The 19,850-nt window shown below is 45.7% G+C and overlaps 1 pseudogene; it reads left to right on the top strand.

Moving 5' to 3' along the window:
- The first annotated feature begins 9,686 nt into the window (after window positions 1–9,686).
- Window positions 9,687–18,913, top strand: LOC147412835 (structure-specific endonuclease subunit EME1-like; annotated as a pseudogene).
- Window positions 18,914–19,850: the final 937 nt, after the last annotated feature.

Raw genomic sequence — 19,850 nt, 5'->3', positions numbered from 1 at the left:
GGCACAGCCCTACGCTCACTCCAGTTTTTCACCCGCACTCTCCTCCTTCATGGCAGTTTGCTGGGCTCTGGGTTTGAAGCAGACCATCAGCTCTCTGTACAAAGTACTGAATTTCAAAGCCACTGAAATGATTTAACAGATGGTGCTCCACTCCTTTTCTTGAGGATGAGGAAACATCCAAAGAGTCCACACGCATTGGTGAAAGCACAGCCCCAAGCCAGCTGCAAGCTCTGAGACACAAAGAGCACACAATCAGAGAGCATAACCTCGTAGTGACATCCTGTCTCAAAGGCTCCGAATTCTGCGTTTTGAGTGACTTGACCTCTTGCTGCCGCTTTAGCGCAGCCCTTTAGAAAGTGCAATTTTAAGCACCTTTGGCATTTTTCCCTTATGGCTCCATAGGATACCAAATCTGGGTATCACACCAGGCTACACTCCCAGGACAATAAATCAGCCTTTACACTGCGTAACACTCGTTAATTAACAAGGCACGTGATTTCTACTAGAACAGGGAGAAAAGGCGCGAGCCAGGACGCAGGAGCCCAGCCAACTCACTACGAAGCCCACAAAGAACGGCACAAAGTACAAGTCACCGCTGTAGGGCTCTGGGGCTGCTCCCAGCCATGGCTTTCGCCTCCCTTCTGGCTGTAACTCCACTGCCAGGGATCCTGAAGTGCAGAGCCTGGAGAGGGAGGACAGGATGCTCCACACCGATCTCACTGTAGCCCAGAGCAGGCTGCTCCACGGTGAGTCTCAGCCACAGGAGTACCCCCACCTCCTAACTGCCCAGACCCGGCTTTGGGGGAGCTGAGCCAGGCAGACCTGCAGACTGGTTGTGTTTCAACAACCGGAGTTTTTTCTGGCCAGTTTTGGCGGAGGGAAGCATACAGCTCTGAGCGAGTAGCACACGTCCTACCTTTCACAACCAACAACACAGGGACAAAGCTGAACCCTGCTTCACTCTGCCATCAGGCTTCACACCACCAGAATCGCTGGTGATGGTAAACAGAGCAGGAAGAGCTGATCAAGGGCTTTGTTTGACGGGCCACTTGAGGTGGGAAGAGACTTTTCAAATCACTCAACTGGACCAGAAAGAACATGTAGCAGAGAGGGCAAGTACAGACACTCACAGCATGCCCTAACCCTAGCTGCATTTTCACCTCTGCCTGGCACAGCACAGCTCCACAGCAGATGCTGCGACACAACCAGGATGCACTAAGAGCTTACAGGCTGCTTTTCGGCAGATATTACCTCCGTATTTTACACCTCCATTAACAGACTTTATCTATCTCACTCAAAAGCAGGTATCCATCAGATTAGAAAACTGGAGAGAAGAGCAACTTTCTGCTGAGAGTTCTGGACAAGTTCACCCCATAATCTACCCCACATCTTGCCAAAAGACAGCTACCAAGCCACAGCTTGATTGTTTTACATTTGTGCCTAAGGCATGCAGGAGGGTAAGGTCACTAATCAAGTGGTTTTTGCAGGAGATAAGGTAAGAAAGTGGTGATACACAGCAAATTACTTTGCGTTTGGATAGGTGAGGACTGAAACCAGTTTTCCACTGGAATCGTAACTAAACTGGACAAGGGCCCATTTCTGTATGAGCTACCACTTACAGGGCTCTCCAGCAGCACAAGCTCCCACAGCTGAGCTGCCTTGAAGTGACATGGTTGGAATTCAATATACAGTTGCATCAATGTCCCGGGAGCAGACAAGTATCAGCTTGTGATACTGTGGAGGACAGCATCCTCTTCAAAGTAGGAGGGGAAGGAAAAGGCCAAGAGTAACCACACCAATTCCTGTTTTGTTACCTGGAGATTTATTCATGCCCTTCCAACAAGGGGGACAAGCAAGATGAAGTCCCAAACTTCATTGCCAAACCCCACCTGCCCCTCAAGGCCCAAGAGGAGTTTCACCAGCAACAGAAGCATCGTTCAACTGATTGTATTATAGCCTGCCTGTCAGACGGAGCGAAAGCTCCGCAGGGTTGGCATCGGTAAAGGGCTGTGAGTCCCCGTGTGGTAATCCGGTAAAGGTACCTTAATATAAAAATATTATTATAAAGCTGCTGTTTTAATTGTTATTTTGATAGTATTATTGTTGTTGATGATTTATTGTGTGGGAGTAATAATGGGCCCTTGTTAATTGTGGTTTGAATGAGACGTAGCTCAGCTACAAAGCGAGTGTGGAGCTTTAATTCACGTTTCTGTTATCCCGCGAGGGGTGCAGCCGGAGAGAAGTGAAGCAAAAGAACGGTGTGAGAGTTGAAAGTATCATATTATATTGTGGTAATTTAAAATATAATATTCCTTCCAATATCGTAGAAGGAAGGAAATGAGAGTCCCATACCAAGGACTTCTCCTTTAGGTTGTCTTTTGGCTCACTGGAAAGAGATGCATGAAGAGCTACGTAAGAAGCAACCTACTGAATATTATCATCATGTATGGCCAATGTATAAGCTAGAAAGTGGAGAAGTATGGCCCTTGAATGGGACCCTAAACTATAACACTATTTTACAATTGATGTTATTTTGTAAAAGGGAAGGAAAACAGGACAAAGCTCTGTATGTGGATCTATTCTTTTATCTAAGAGAAAAACCTGAGTGGCAGGAAGAATGTGGGTTGACTGATCAAGTAATGCCTCTTATGATAAAGGATAAAAAGGATCAGGAGCGCTGCTCTGCATGGACTAAGTTGAAAACTTGTCTTAGGCATTTAGTACTTAAAAAGGGGGGACAGGTAGATACAGGTCCTGAACTAGATGTTGCTCCTACCGCCCCGGCAGCTCCTGCTGACCTCATACACCCCCCTGTCCCAGTACCTCCTCCTGAACACAAACCTCAGCCTAGATCTGGGCAACTGACCCGGGACACTGGTGCAGAAGGGGTCCAGCCTCTCCAGGCAGTAGTGGAATAGAGGACAAAGAATCTGAAATAGAACCCTCTTCACCAGTGTCCAGGAAAACTCGATATCGTACTCATTTAATAACCCCCTTAAGACTGAGGGCTGGGAGGAAAAAAAGAAAAAAAAAAAGAGAGGTTACATTTTTAGTAGGTGCTAGAGCAACGTTCTCAGTTTTGAATACACAAAAAGGAATGATAAGAGCAAAAACCAGCAAATATTACTGAAGCCACAGGGAAAGAGGATAACTGGCCATTCCTACAACCCCTGGATCTGAAATTTGAAAACAACCATGTAACACATGAATCTTTGTATGTTCCAGAACGTCCAATACCCTTAGTGGGAAGAAATCTGTTATCTAAATTAAATGCATAAATCAGTTTTGAAAATGGAGCACTGTTGTTAAAAGTACCTGAATCGAAGATAGGAGAAACTTTAATGATATAGAAAAACCAAAGCTATAGGAAATTCCCCCCTGAAATGAATTATGCCGTAATCCCCATGGTATGAGAAACTGATAGCCCAGGAAAAGCTAAATTGGCACAACCTGTAAAAATTGAATTAGAGGAAGGTGCGAGACTGGTAAGGATTAAACAATATCCAATCAAACCTGGAACAAAGGAGGGAATTAAAATTTAATTGATAAATTTCTGGAGTCCAAAATTTTAGAGAAGTGGGAGTCAGAGTATAATACTCCTGTTTTACCAGTACGGAAGCCTTCGGGCAACTGTAGGTTAGTGCAAGATTTGCGAGCTGTAAACCAAACTGTCAAAGGCCTCCACCCAGTGGTGGCAAACCCATACACATTGCTGACTGCCCTTAAAGAGACATACCAGTGGTTTACAGTGCTTGATTTGAAAGATGCTTTCTTTTGCATACCTCTGGAACAGGAGAGTCGTAAATTGTTTGCCTTTGAGTGGAAAAACCCACAGACAGGACACAAAGTACAGCTAACGTGGACACGACTACCCCGAGGTTTTAAAAACAGCCCAATGATCTTCGGTAGCCAGCTGGCAAAGGAACTGGAATCTGGACAATGGAGAAAATGGTAACTTCGCGACCAGAACACCTGCTCCTACAGTATGTGGACACATTCTGATAGCTACTGAAGAAAAGTCGGCTTGTATCCAGGTAACCGTTGAACTTTTGAATTTCCTGGGACTTAATGGGTATAAGGCGTCTAAGAAGAAAGCCCCGATTGAAAGCCAGGCAGTCATCTACTTGGGGTTTGAGATTCCAAAGGGACAGAGAAAGCTGGGAACTGCTCGTAAGGAAGCAATTTGTGCCATTCCTGAACCTCAGACTATGCACGAGTTAAGAGCGTTTTGGGGAATGGGCAGCCGGTGTCGTCTCTGGATGATGAATTGTGGACTGACAGCCAAACCACTCTACGAGGCCCAGAAGTCTGCCTCTCTTGTGTGGGGTCCCTCGCTACAATAGGCCTTCCGAAACCTTAAGCGAGCACTAATGTCAGCACCAGCTTTGGGACTGCCTGATAGAACTAAAGACTTTGAATTGTTTGTGCATGAAAGACAACACCTTGCTTTGGGAGTCCTGACCCGAAGGATAGGAAGCTGGAAGAGACTGGTGGGATGTTTTGCCAAGCAACTGGACACAGTGAGTAAGGGATGGCCTGCATGCTTGCGAGCAGTAGCAGAAACGCGAAAACTCACTGTGGGAAGAGTCGTTACGGTTTATGTCCCACATACGGTTATTGCTGTGCTGGAACAAAAGGGGGGCATTAGCTTTCCCCTAGTAGAATGATGAAATGCCAAGTAATCCTTACAGAACAAGATGATGTGATTTTGAAAACAACTAATCTTGTGAACCTGGCCGTTTTCTTAAGTGCTTCACAGGAGGAAGAGACCTGAGCACGACTGCATAGCGATGATTGGACACACATATTCCAGTCGAGAAGGTCTAAAAGATGTCCCTTTAGAAAACCCTGAGTGGGAACTGTTCAGATGGCAACAGCTTTGTACAGAACGGAACTGGATAGGCTGGATATGCGGTAACAACTGAAAATTCTGTCATAGAAGCAAAGGCATTACCTAACACGACATCAGCTCAGAAGGCAGAATTGATTGCCTTAACACGGACATTGGAACTAAGTAAAGTAAAGAAAGTAAACATCTGAACAGACTCAAAATATGCTTTTGGAGTGGTCCATGTCCATAGGCATTAGGGGAAGAAAGAGGACTATTGTCCTCCCGGGGGCAAATATAAAGCATCAGAAGGAGATATTACAATTGTTACTGGCAGTTCAAAAACCGGCCCAAGTGGCAATCACGCACTGTAAAGCACATCAAACAGGAAATACAAAGAGAGCCGAAGGGAACAGACTGGCAGATCAAGTTGCCAGGAAGGTAGCCCAACAACAAGCATTACAGATGGCACTAATTCCCACCAGAACTGTAATGCTCCCTAAATATCTCCTAGATACTCAAAAGAAGATGAGGAATTAGCTCAATTATTAAATGCAAAGAAAAACTCAGAAGGATGGTGAACTGCCTCTGAAGGTCAGGTTATTGTGCCTCCATTGATTAGGAAAGAAACATTGCAGATAAAACATCGGGAATGCCACTGGGGTGTGGAAGCCCTAGTGACATTTCTGAAGCAGCATGTAATATCAGTAAAGATGATAGAGATGGCTAAATTAGTTGCAGTCAAATGTCAACTCTGTCTAAAAAAAAAGTAATAATCCGGTCATACAGAAAAAGGTTTAAATGGGTCAATTAAAAACCGGAATGCAACCTGGTGATTACTGGCAGATGAGGGTATCGATATATTCTGGTCAGGGTTGATACCTTTTCTGGATGGCCAGAGGCCTTTCCCTGTCGTACAAATCAAGCTAAAGAAACAGTCAAATGGCTTTTACAGGAAATAATCCCAAGGATTGCAGTACCCCTTGGAATGTCATCAGATAGGGGCCCACATTTTGTAGCACCTGTGGTGCAAGATATCAGTAAAGCTCCAGGAATAACCTGGGATTTGCATGCCTCTTGGAGGCCACAATCTAGTGGAAAAGTAGAAAGAATGAACCAGACCATAAAAAGGCAAATCAGTAAAATATGTCAGGAGGCTAATTTGAAATGGCCTCAAGCACTCTCACTGGCATTATTGAGAATTAGAGTACAGCCAAAAAGCGGGATGTCTGTTAGCCCCAAGGAATTAATGTATGAAAAACCACACGAGTCACCTGAACCCAATCCAAGCATACATAGAACAGGAAAACAAGATGTGTATAATTATTTGCTTTCTCTTGGAAAAAACTTCAGTTAAACTGCGGAGTGCAATAGTGTGGAATTGACCCTTGACTTTGGAGAATCCAGTCCATAACTTCCAGCCTGGAGACTACGTCTACAGAAAGACCTGGACAACAGAGCCTCTACAGGAGAACTGGAAGGGACCATATCAAGTACTGCTAACCACGTTTACTGCAATCAAGATTGCTGAATCAGATGCTTGGATCCATTCTACTAGAGTAAAGAAAGTACCATCTTCAAACTGGAGAGTAATTGGAAATCCAGAGACTCTGAAATTGACACTGAAACATGATTAATTACCTGAACTTTATTTTCCTGTTACAGCCTATGATGGTGGGAACCTGGACAGAGAAAAGGTCGCTGCCAGGTTTGATCTGGGTAACTAATGACACTCAGATGCAAACCTGTGATTCGAGTAATGGGCGGAGGAATATAAACAAACAGGTACAGGTGAAAAATGAGAGATCAATGAGGAAAAAACGTGATGAAGAAGGGGAACCAGACACAGAACAGGTAATATCAGTACCGGGTAAAACACAAGAAGAAAATGTAATGATAGGTTTGATTAAAGAATTTGCACACTTGCAAAATGTATCACAAATCACTCTTGTTTGCGCCTACCGTGAGCAGCCGGGGAATCAGTCCCATGGGAAATACTGACAATGAATCTGACTATTGTAGAAAAAAGAATGAAACTACCCATTGTAAACAGAAACCAGAATTTGAATGGCAGAAAAAGGTAAAAAATATCAGAAAGCAATGGAAGAGCCCCGGGAATAAGGCGGATTGAGAGAAATTATTGAATTATGTCTTTACCAAAATAGAGAGATTTAAGACTGTAGGTTGGTGCTCCTATGATGAGCAAAGAAAGAAAAATGTGAGTCAAATGACTGTGAAACGGGAATGTGAAAAAACTAACCAAAGTGTGAAACAAGAGGAGCAGTGGAATTCTAATTGGTCTACAGGTGTACGTCTATAATTTCAATATATGGCAAAGGGCCCATGGTGTTTTAAACGGGATGGATTAAAGCACACAGTAAGTCCAATGGTAATAGATAAAACCACATCGATAAGGGAAACGGAAAAGATCGTTCCTTGGTGGCGCTGTGAACAGGTATATGATTGCAGTACAGAGAACCAAGCAATACAACTTGTTACCCCTTTAGCAGCAGCTCTGAACTATGGGTGTTTATGTCAGGGATTGCAAAATAATAGGAATATGACAACTCTCCGGAAAAGTAGTTACTCAAGATATACAATTCCAAGCCCCGGACATTTGGTATGGGTAATGAGCGATGGCACCTGGACCACTCATCCACCCATAGATGGGAAAGTTAGACAAATTACTTTAGGATTACTGACATTACGCCCGATATGGAAGAAAACTCCCTTTAAAGGAAGCCAGGAAAATTTACCTATATCCAGACTAACTAAAAGATCAGAAGCAGAAGATAACGAGATTTGGAATGACCCGGGGACAGGAGTGAAAATAGGATGGGCGCTGGAATCTCCCCTAAACCCTATAGCATCCTATAGGAATAGGGAGTGGTGGTATAGACTGACTGGACAAGTTGAACGATTAGCAAATGTATCACGTAGAGGATTGAAAAAGATAAACATGCAACTGCAGGCTACATCAAAAATGGCCCTACAGAATAGGATGGCATTGGACTTGTTGTTATTAAAGGAACATGGTGTGTGTGGATTTTTAAAGGACAAGATAGATCACTGCTGTATACATATTCCAAACGTAACGGAGGATGTGGAACATGATTTGGAGTTGTTAGGGAAAATAGAACAAGAAACACATAAAATCAGGAGGATATGTCAGAAAGTTGGATAGACAAAATTTTTACGAATTAGGATGGAATCTGAGTTCATGGATAAAATCCTTAATACAGACCTTAATCACTTTAGCCCGGTACTTATAGTACTTGCTCTGACCTATAAATGCTTGAAAAAACAATTGACACAGAAAACAGAGTGTAACCGAATGATTACGCAAGTGGTGACAAGACACCAGGGTGAACAACCAAAGGATCCACCATCATATGACAACGTAGGATTCAGTGACAATGCACTATAAATGAGTGAAAGTATTGAGTATGATTATCAATACTTTCAAAGGGGGGAAATGTTCTCTAAAATCATTAGATTTAAAAAGTTAGAACTGTGTGTGTGTTTTGAAACCTGTAACCATAGAAACTTCACCAGGTGACTGCAGTTTAGGAACTAGAGAAATTTGAAACCTGTTAGGTACCAGTGATCCTGTTTGAAAACCCCTTATTCTGATTTGAATATCAAGAATTCTAATTAGTAATTAGTAAGCATGACTAATGATAATTTTATTTAGATAAGTCTCAAATAGAATAAATGATTAAATATAAAATAAAATCTGTATTGCTTATGCTGCTAGCACGCCTCTATAAAATTCCAGACCCAAGGTATTCAGTAACCAATAATCTCTTAGTGGTAAGAAACAAGGACAGTGTGTTGTAGTCCAAGATGTCTGCAAGACAGGATTTAGGATGGTGCTCGTTGTGTATAATCTTTGAATCGTGACCAAAGCAGGGACGAGCCAAGAGCCTGTGAGCCAAGGACATGTTCCCTGGCCAAGAACATGTTCCTTGACCAAACACGGTCCATTCGAGGAGTGGTCGAGACCTCCGACCCACGGTCCACCTACCCAAATTACACCCCCTACTCAAAAGAGAACAACAGAAGACTACGACAGAGGCTGCGCGCTAATTTGCATCAGAAGTGAGAAAAAAAGAACCAATCATCGAGAGGATGAAATTAAATCTGTATTGTATAAATGAACTATGTATCAATTTACTGTCTAAATCTCTGTTGATTGCAATGTGCAGGCGGACATCTTGGGGAAGGATCCCATGTCCCCGGGGCGCATCGTTATTAAAGGACGTCTCTACTGATCTCACTGTGGGTAGAGGAGTTTTTCTTACCCACTGCAGATTTGCAACAAGACCCCCACGGCCTAAGGCCCCTGCAAAGAGGCCCCATCTCAAGTGCTGCTGCTGCCGCTGCTGCCCAGGGAGGAATAAAACTCTCGGCAGCGATGCCGAAGGCCTGGCACAAATTCCTGTTCCAGCTAGGCCTCGTCACATGAGGCACAGGCACTGCTGGTTGCTGGGATGGGCCTGACATGGCCTGGAGAACAGACAAGCTGTGATCTCCCTTTCAGCTTCCTCCTCGGCCGCGGGGCGGTTCCTTACACAGTCATACTCTGAACTCTTACAGACGAGAAGACTCCAAGCCAGGACTACACACCGGCGTACATAGAATTCCTACCCTGAACACGCTCAGTGAAGCATTTTGTGCAAATTCTCGAGTTACAACCAGGGCAAGTCAAGGAAAAAAAAAACAATCAGTTGTTGTAGACACTGACTTTCTCTGGAACACAAACTACCTTTCACGCCACAGAATTCCTCCTTAAACAAAGCAACAAAAGACACGGACAGAAAACACTGGTTTTCTTATCAAGAAAGATGACCCTCTCATGACCTCCTCTCTGCTAAAAATGATTGAGATAGAATTGAGCATCACCTGGAGGAGGAAGATCGTGTCATCTCAGGTTTGTGAGCAAAATCTCCCTGTTCTTGCCCTTTCCTTCCTCTGTTACTTGCACTCGTTAGCAATTGTATTTAGCAACCCAAGTAAAAACCCTCGAATCTCCCTGCCTCAGAGCTCTGAGTGGCAGCGCTGGTTGGAGCGACTCAGAAGCAGACTGTTGGTCTGGCTGTTTGTTTTCCTGTCTGGACAGATGGAAGAAGAAGACGAATGGGCAGAAGATCCCAATGTCCTGGCTGTGCTTCACTTGGAGGAGCTTTTGTCCATGGTTCACAACTCCGTACAAGTGAGAGTGCTGATGAGTTCTGTGCCCCCAGACACGCCTTGCTGTGAAGGTGGTGGTTGTCATCCCCCTTCACGGCAGGAAGGTTTTGATGGGGGTTGGAGCCACAGTTTCAGTAAACCAGAAATCTGGTTTTAGAAGCCATTAACGGGTCAAAACCACTAGGGTTGTACAATGCAAAGTTCTGACAAGCTTTCGTTCCCAGTTACAACTTGTCACAGATTTTTGAGGAGGTAACATTGGCAGATGAAGTGAGATTATTTTTGATTTCCTTCTGCCTGTCACGGGTTAGGGCAGGAAATAAAGGGCAGTGAGGCCACTGCCGTAACTTTGTGCTGCATCAAGTATTGCCTGCTTGCCCCTGAGGAGCATCGCAAACAGATTTTCTCATCTGCAGATCCAGCTGCAGAATCAGAGCCATAGGTTGCTGCGCTTGCATGTGCACCTCAGAAGGGTTTAACTCCTTTTCTCTGTTGATCTTTGCAGGAGGCCCAGGGCTGTGCAGAAGGACAGGAGACCCTCCAGAGCTACGTAGCTCGTGCGATGGAGAAAATGCCTGGGAAAACTCTGGCGCTGGCCATAGTTGGAGCAGAAAATTGTTTCAGGTTAAACTCTTTTCCCTCCAAATGTTTCTGTGTTGTCTCTGCCCTTGAAAAACACCATCAGCGCTTACATTAACTCCTTCTAGCAAAGACTGGAGCGTAAGAGGTGTTCCCACCCAGAACTGCTCCACGCTTTGTTGTATAGAAACAGAAGCAAAGGTCCATCCAGCCTGTCACCACAATGACCTGGGGAAGAGCGTGAGCTCCCAGCCTTGCTTTACTCTTCTTAGGTCTTTCCTATTTCCGTCAAAAACCAGACTGGGACAGGCAGCGGTGAATGGAAGCCAAGAGGAGGGACAGCGAAAAGGGAGAAAAAGGAAAGCTGAGGACTCTGGCCCGGTGGTAACCAGAATGGACGTGGAAGAGGTGAGTCCTTTTCAAACTGATGGCACGCAGCCACCAGCTCTCGTTGTCTGCCATTGCTTGAGCATTTGACCCAATCCCACACTTTTTGGACGGGGGGATTCAGCCCCCGTTAGTCCGTGTGTCTGTGGACAGAGCTCTTTGGGCTCAGCTCCCCCCTACTCAGGGACGTCCCTGCTCTGCCACGGACCGACGTGTCTCGTTCACCTCCATCCTGACGTCCGTCTCCCTCAGCATCTCTCGCCCTTCGTGGCCCGCTGGCAAAGCATGTCAGCGCTGCCTTGGGCTGGCTGGCCTGCGTGGAACAAGCGCCTGCCACTGAGGAGCTGCAGCAGCTGAAATGGCACTCAACTGCGCTTAACTGGCAGGAGACAGGCTGCCCCATAATACTTCAGTGCCTTAAATAAGCTGTTCCCCAAACGGGGAGATATTCGATGTTCTTGTCCTCGAGCAAGATGCTGTGACCCTTTCAACCAAGAGTGGAGTTGGATGTGAGAAGATCCATTGTTCCATCTGTTGTTTCCAATGATCTTTACAGGCCTTGCTCGATCTGCAGCTGAGGAAACAAATCCAAGTCAGGTTTTTTGAGACCTGGGGGGAGATCGGAGCATACGCCACCGTGTTCACAAAAGCTGTAGCTGAAGCACCGTTCAAGTGAGTAAGCAGACGAGGTTTGGTCATGTCTTCTTTGGAGAGGCTGCACTTTCACAGGGACTGCGGGGGAACAGCAGGTACGGGGCTGCACTTCAGGGCAACACGGTGTGACGATTTTGAAAGACCAGGCGACACAGAGCAGCTGCTCATTCAGCACAGGGTTGGTTCTTGGAAACGGAGGTCCTGCCCGGGGAGGGGTGGGGACAGACGCTGGTTTCACATTGGAGTCTCACTTGACATCGAGCAAAGCTCTTGTTGTCAGTCTGATTTTAGGAGTGGGAAGGGATCGCAACTAGAGCTGGGCTTTTACAGCACCAGCTTTTCTTTCGTGTGTAACCAAGAGAGACATTACTGAGCAAGAACTGCTTAGCTGCTGCCATGGATAAGGAAGAACAGCAGCAGGTTGCACAGCAGTGGCTAAGCAAGCCCCCTTGTGCTGTCCCACACGATCGTAGCATTCCTGTCACAGCAGCTGCTGTATGTCACATCTTGGCCGTGAGAAGAAGTGAGATGTCATTAACAGTGACACGTGAAGTGTTTCATTACGGTGGACAGTCAGAAAGTGAATTCTTGTTTACCACTTTGTATGTGTGTTGGCTTGTGTCAGGATTGCTCCCAAGTACAGGATTGTTTCTTTTTCGGTAGGAAATTTGATGTAAAGAAAATCGGGCCCAGTTTTTAGCATTTACTTTGATGCCAGCGGTGTCTGTAACAGCACGGAGTGAGAGGTGGCTCTCCTTCACTGGCCGTGTGACAACAGGTGCAGGGATAGGATTTTCTTCGTAGCCTCATTGCCTCATTTTCTTTCCCATCCCTTGTTCTCCCCAGGCGAGAGCGAGAGAAGACGGGGCTCCCTTTTCAGCTTAGAGAAGGAGCGGTGCACAGGGGTGAAGGCGGCTCCTTCTCAAAAGGGTCTCTTGGAAGCTTGGAAGAGACAGATACAACAATTTAACCGGGTCAGCCTCAAGACGACTGAGGCTATCGTGTCCGTCTACCCTTCTCCTCAGCTTCTGTACCGGGTGAGGATGCCTCAGGAATACTGAGGACTGTGTGCAGGCAGCCAGCTAATGTAAGGAGGGGAAGATATCATTCAACTGGTATTAAAATAGACACAACAGTTCTGTGCGAGCTGTTTAGTAAGGCAGTGAGGGAACTGGTGCCACGGCACCCATTGCTTTGGCCTTACAGAGCAGGCTACTGAGGGAGCAGTATTGGTTCTGCATCAGCCTGTGATCTCCGAAATGAGAGCTGGGGAGAGATGGGGTGAAAAAGGAGCGTCCGTTGTCAAAGGGTAGAGCGGTGACAGGCGCAGAGCTTGGATTATTTTTTTGGGCAACGGATGCAACTGGATGACACTGCTGTTCCTTTGTGTTGCTTTTAGGCCTATAGCAGATGCTCTTTGGAGCAGGAGAAGGAAAACATGCTGGCGAATATCCCCGTGTGCCGCGGCGACGGTGTGACAGCCACCTCCCGGTGGATCGGCCCAGAGCTCTCCTGCCGAAAATATCTGCAGATGACTGCCCCCAGTCCTGGCCTCTCTTTGTATTTCACTGGCTAGCCCCAGGCAATGAGGATTTTAGTGTTTGCCTGGTTCAAGTACTCAGTTTTCTGCCGGGCACAAGGACTTAGAGAACAAATAGTCATCAATCCTAGTTTAAAGACTTAGAAAAGATTTAGAATTGATTGTAGCAGAAGGTTGGATGAAGTTGCTGAACGCGTGGAGTTTACACAAGAAAGACGGTCAACATCTTCCAGAAGAGCACGAGTTGGACATGGTTGAGAGTCGACAGTTCCTTTTACTTATTTTATCCAAAATAAAATATTTTGAATAATAACGATCTTTGCTTCTTAATATGCCATCTTGAATGCAGACAGCTATGCCATCTGTCAAAAGGAATACTTTCTACTGCAAGTAGTTATCTTCCCTCTCCACTGTGAAAAATCCTAATGCTAAAGCAACGCGGTGCTGCCCCCCAGCACCTGCCCTAGTGAGGTGGAAGAGCTTTGCCTCACCAAATAGACTCAGTGTTCCACTGTGGCAGATGGGAATGAGTAAGACTAATTTTCAGATATCAATTTAGACTGCCCTGGTTCAGTCTCCAGACGACTTAATTGATAGAGGGTCTTGAAATCTGATTATATGCATGGAATGACGAGATCTGAACAGTTTGCAGAAAAAAAGCTTTTCTTTTCATTAGATTGGGGAATATGTTGTTAAGAGAGGGTCAGACAGTGAGGGACAAAGAAAGAGGGTCGATTTGTGGATGGAAGGGCTGAAAAAAGGAATACCTAGAGAAGTAATGGACAGACAAGCCACTAGAATCTTAAAAATATTCCTATCCAATTGGATTAAAGAAAAGCCCAACATCCCCTCTGCACCCTCTTTCCCGATTCGCGCCTGTAAGACCGAGGAGAGAAAAAATGAGCAGCAGGCAAACGATCTCCTCCTCCCCCTGTCAGTGAGCTGGGGAGAGGAGGGTGGCAATATTGAAGGAGGCTCACTGAAAATGAAAAGGGCGGTTTGGTGATTACTTGTGCAACTGGGCAAAACGCTCCCTCACCAGTCCCTGCAGAGAGGGTGCTAAAGCTGCCCGGCGAGACAGCAAGTTTGATCCCCTACTCCCTTTCTGCCTGCGAGATAATACCACCAGCAAAAATCCTACTGTAGGAGTGCACCAAAGGGCGTGGCAGCATCGACATGGAACCCGCACAGTGTTTAAAACATTTTGGTCTAGTACTAATCAAAGTAAGCGGGGATGTAACTGTGTGTGGAAAAAGGAATCGGGGGTGTGGAAATGTAAATATTGTGATCGATATGGAGACGAAACCATTTTAGGAGGAGCACTAGGACCGGGAAACACATTGTATTCTGAGCAACCCATAGACTCTGCAATGTGGGAAGGTCCCTTCGCCAATGGGACCTGGGCTTTGCAAGGGCATTACTGGATATGCGGACGGCAGCAGATCGAAGATTGCCACCAAACTGGTCTGGTATATGCTATGTGGGATCCTTTAGGCCCCTATTCTTCCTGTTAGCCTCTGATGAGGGAAACCAGCTAGGAATTAGGGCGTACGATGAGTTGAGGCGTGAGAACAGGAGTATTGATACCAGTCTGACCCGAAACAGTGGTCAAAAGTGGAGAAAGGATGAGCGGCCCACTGAGAGAATCAGACGACATTATGGCCCAGCTAGTTGGAACCCCAACGAACTGATAGCGGGAGCCAGAGAACCGATCTATAATCTTAACCGCATAACCCGCTTACAGGCAATATTAGAAATCCTAACCAATCGGAGAGCTGATGCTTTGGACTCGTTAGCTGACCAATGTACCCACATGAGAAATGCCATTTTTCACCTTCGCATGGTTTTGCATTCTCTGTTAGCCGAGGAAGGAGGAGTGTGGAAGGATATCTTCGAAATAAGGGACATGTGAACAATCCAGCCTTTCCAGAGAATCCGAGCTGGGACGTACCAGAACTGCTGAAAGTATAAACAACTTCCAGTGCAGGGGGCATGAACATCTTACAGGTGCAGGAGAAGAGACAGCCGCCATTCATGACGCCATTGTAATTTCTTGAAGAAGATGGGTGTGAACATTTGTGACCGTGACTTGAACATGACTCGCAATGTGGCCAGTCAGGTTGGACTATGGGCCGTTAGTTGTGATGAAGCCAATCAGTATTTATTGGGTGTGGTCGAGGGTTATAAATGGCACTAGAAACACGGAAATAAAGGTTCACTTGTTAGATCACATTGATCGTGTCAGTGTTTTCACGCAGCTCCCGCACGGGGGGGGTGTGTGTGTGGCAAGGTTTTGGTAGGGAGGGGACAGGGGAACCCCGGCGTTACCCCTGGGGTCACCCTAAACCCCCCACTTCCCCCTCCCCCCCCTAAAAAAAAGAAAAAACAAAACGAACCTCACATAGGAAAAAAAAAATCTTGACGTGCAATAAAGAATCCCTGTTTAATAACACTGAGTTGTTGTTGACTTTTCTCAGATTCAGTTGACAACCCAGAGGCGACAATCTCTGTCCGACTGCAGGAGCCGCTGAGAACAGCGACTCCCTAGGCGCGCCCCGGGACCTTTCCTCAGAGGGACTCCCTGACTCATCTGGCTCGCTGCAGGGGTGGACAAGGACCATCTACGGAAAAAGGTATTCCTTCTGGTCTGCTTCTGTAATTTGCTCAGTGCTCGCACTGTGCGCTGGTCAGCATTGATGTCGACGTGTATTTTCACCACTCGCACTGATATTTAACTACCTGAATTGGAACTCGTCTGACATAGGTATGATATTGGATCTTAGTCTGCTCAATGCTATAGTTGCTATTGTAGTAATCAGAGTTGCAAGGGTCCTTTTGGGTCTTTTGTGTGAATGGTGTAAAGGAGCTCCTCGTGTGATAGTGTAAAAATTGGTTATCAGTGTTTGAATGCGTGAGTGAGTGAGACGCAGTGTTCTTGTTATCGTTATACAGATGATATTTTGTTAGCCGTACCTTGTTTGCCGCTTTTAGATGAAATAGAAAAGGACACGCGGGACAGTCGCTTCGTGGAAATGGCAAGAAGAGCGCGAGACGGAGCGCGAAGACACAAAATCCTTCTGACAGCCCATGGAATACCCCAGTGTTTGTAATCAAAAAGAAATCAGGAAAATGGCGATTGCTACATGACCTACAACAAATTAATGCTGTCATAGCTACAATGGGAGCTCTACAACCGGGCCTACCCTCACCGGCCATGATCCCCGTGAATTGGGGAAATATTGTAGTGGATTTAAAACCTTTTTTTTTATTTTACTATCCCATTGGCCTCCCAAGACAACGAAAAATTTGAATTTTCTGTGCCTTCTTGAAATCCTGTGGAACCTTCAAAAAGGTATCAATGGAAGGTTTTACCAAAGGCACGAAAAATTCACCAACAATTTGTCAATGGTTTGTAGCACAAGCTTTGTCACCTGTGAGGGAAAAATTCCCTACTAGTTATTGTTACCATAACATGGATGACATCCTGTTAGCATCAAACAGCAAGGAGCAGTTGAGAGACATGGAGAATTGGACCAGAAACTCATTACAACAATATGGATTAGTTATTGCCCCCGAAAAAGACAAAAGGTAGAACCCTGGAAATATTTGGGAATGACAATTACAAGTAAACAGGTTGTGCCACAGCCTGTGAAACTCAACCTTAAGGTTAAAACACTTAATGATGTACAGAAACTGATGGGATCTTTGAATTGGATCAGGCCCTATCTTGGGCTGACAAATTCGCACTTGCAACCATTATTGGAATTATTAAAAATTCTACTGATCCAGCAGAACCCAGAATATTAAATGAGGAAGCACTAGGTGGAATTCATAAGGTGGAACAATCTAGACATGAGAAATTTGTCTCTCGAATAGACTTGGCTCGATTGGTACAATTCTTTGCACTAATTGACACAACTGTACCATTTGGTGCTTTGGTGCAGTGGAATCCTGAGTGGGATGACCCGTTACATATTTTAGAATGGATGTTTTTATCATTCCAGCCACGAAAAACTGCTCCTGGATTGTTTGAACTCACTGCTGATGTGATCATAAAAGCCAGAAAGCCATGTCTAGAACTAACAGGGCGTGATCCAGCTACTATTGTTTTTCCTGTTCTAAACTGGTATTTTGAATGGTGTCTGGCAAATACTTATGAGCTACAAGCGGCCATGGCGAGTTTTCAAGGGCAAATATCGTACCATCTACCATCACATCCGCTACTGAAATTTGCTCGAGAAATACCATTTGGTCAGAAAAACTTCAGCCAGCCAGAAACTGTAAAAGGCCCCACTGTCTTTACAGATGGTTCAGGAAAATCAGGTAAAGCAGCAGCAGTATGGTATGAAAACAACAACTGGAGCAACAAAGTAGTATATCAAAAAGGTTCTCCACAATAGTAGAGCTGCGTGCCATGGCTGTTGGTTTTTCTATTTTTACTTCTCCTGTAAATATTGTCACTGATTCAGCATATGTAGCCAATGGGGTTAATCCATTGGATAAAGTGGTCTTGACTATGTCAGACAATCAAATCTTATTTGAGGTGCTTTGGAACTCTGGAAGAGCATTCAACAGTGAAAAGAACCTTCTTTTGTTATGCATGTTCATACTCATACCACTTGACCCAGATTTTGTACAGAAGGTAATTCAAGAGTGATGCTCTTGTTTCTGCTATGGCTCTAACTACTGTTCCTGACACGAAGCAACAAGCTCTATTATCACATCAATTTTTTCATCAAGGTTTTCGAGCTTTACGACGGCAGTTTGGTTTGTCCCGTACTGAGGCTCGTTCTGTTGTAGCTGCCTGCCCTGATTGCCAGGGCACTCACACCCCAGTGTGTTTTGGTAGTAATCCCAGAGCAATGCAGATTTGGCAAGCTGATGTTACTCATATTCATGAGTTTGGCCGACAGAAGTATGTTCATGTTTCTATTGATACTTCTTCTCGTGCTTTGGTAGCAACAGCACATAACGGAGAAACCGGAAAAGATGTGATTCGACATTTACAGAGGGCTCTTTCTATGCTTGGGGTGCCACGCCAAATTAAAAGGGACAATGGCCCAGCATATGCTTCACGGAAAGCTCAAACATTGTTTAGTTTATGGAGTGTTACTCATGTTACAGGCGTTCCCCATTCCCCAACAGGACAAGCCGTCGTTGAGCGTGCACATGGCACGTTGAAGCGGCAGCTTCAAAAAACAAAAAGGGGGAATGATTGGGGAACCGCCTCAGGCATGTATAGATAAAGCAGTTTATGTTCTTAACATCCTTCATTATGGGGACACTTCTCTACCTCCTCTTTTTCTACATTTTTCTTCTCCTTTTTCATAACAGGATTTGCAAAAGGGTGTCAAAGTGCAGATTAAAGATTTAGTTACTGGCCAGTGGAGTGGACCGTGTGAGCTGATCACCTGGGGCAGGGGTTATGCTTGCGTCTCTACAGATGCCGGCCCTCGCTGGGTTCTTGCTGGGTGTGTTCGGCCTGTGCTGGAACCTGCATCAGGGTGAAGAATGGGTAGTTCCACAACCCAAGCAGAACGTCCGGGTAACTTTAGCAAACGTGATGTATCAAGAAGCTTTGTGCCTTTCTACTGCGAACCCTGAAAATCCATTCTCCACGTGTTTGCTTGGGTTGCCATTAGACATCTGACCATTCAGAACTTATTTTCAAGAGCATACAGCAGCTAGAAGAAGAGATGAAGCGTTTGACAGAGGATGATGGCTTAGATTGACTGAAAAGGAGGTTTAAAGGGTGGGGGCTGTCTGGGTAGTTAATATCTCTGATTGAAACGGTGAGGGCAGTCATCTTGGTAATTGTGACCGTGCTTTGGATGTTGCCTTGTCTTGTCAGTCTTCTGCAAAGGGCCCTGCAGAAGACTGTTCATGCCACATTACTTGCACAAAAACAAAAAAGGGGAATTGTCGGGGATAGCCTGACTGAGGAAGATGCAATTGGCCTCGACAGCAGGGATCCACCTACTCCAGCGTGGGGGCCCTCCCCGGAGTGTAGACAGTCATCTGCTCCACCGCCCACGGGCTGCAGGGGGACAGCCTGCCTCACCGTGGTCTTCACCACAGGCCGCAGGGGGATCGCTGCTCCGGCGCCTGCAGCATCTCCTGCCCCTCCTTCTTCAATGACCTGGGTGTCTCCAGGATGTTTCTCTCCCATATTCTCACTCCTCTCACTCGCTGCAATTACTGCTGCGCAACAACTTTTTCACTCTCTTAAACACGTTATCACAGAGGCAAAAAACGGTGTCGCTGATGGGCTCGGCCTTGGCCAGCGGCGGGTCCGTCTTAAAGCCGGCTTGCATTGGCTATATCTGACATAGGGAAGACTTCTAGCGGCTTCATACAGAAGCCACCCCTGTAACCCCCCCGCTACCAAAACCTTGCCACGCAGACCCGTTACACTTGTATTTCTCATTCAGGCCAGGGCGATGATCGGCAAAGGAAAACACTAAGAGCAATGAGAGAAAGAGATGCGCTTCAGAAGCTGACACACTGAAGAGATGAGACGTAGCTGGGGCTAGCAAATTCAAGGCAATTCTTAGATCACTTAACCAGAATCATCCCCGACCAGGGGAAAGTCGATGAGGCAATAATGGGAGCAACACAAACCATTGGGCATTGGTGGAATTACAGGAACCATCAAAGCAGAATTTGGCT

This window comes from Leptosomus discolor, unplaced genomic scaffold (genome assembly GCF_034619465.1).
Source record: "Leptosomus discolor isolate bLepDis1 unplaced genomic scaffold, bLepDis1.hap2 HAP2_SCAFFOLD_29, whole genome shotgun sequence".
Lineage (NCBI taxonomy): Eukaryota > Metazoa > Chordata > Aves > Leptosomiformes > Leptosomidae > Leptosomus > Leptosomus discolor.
Note: the sequence above shows the minus strand (reverse complement) of the source record. Positions and strands in the feature narration are given on the sequence as shown.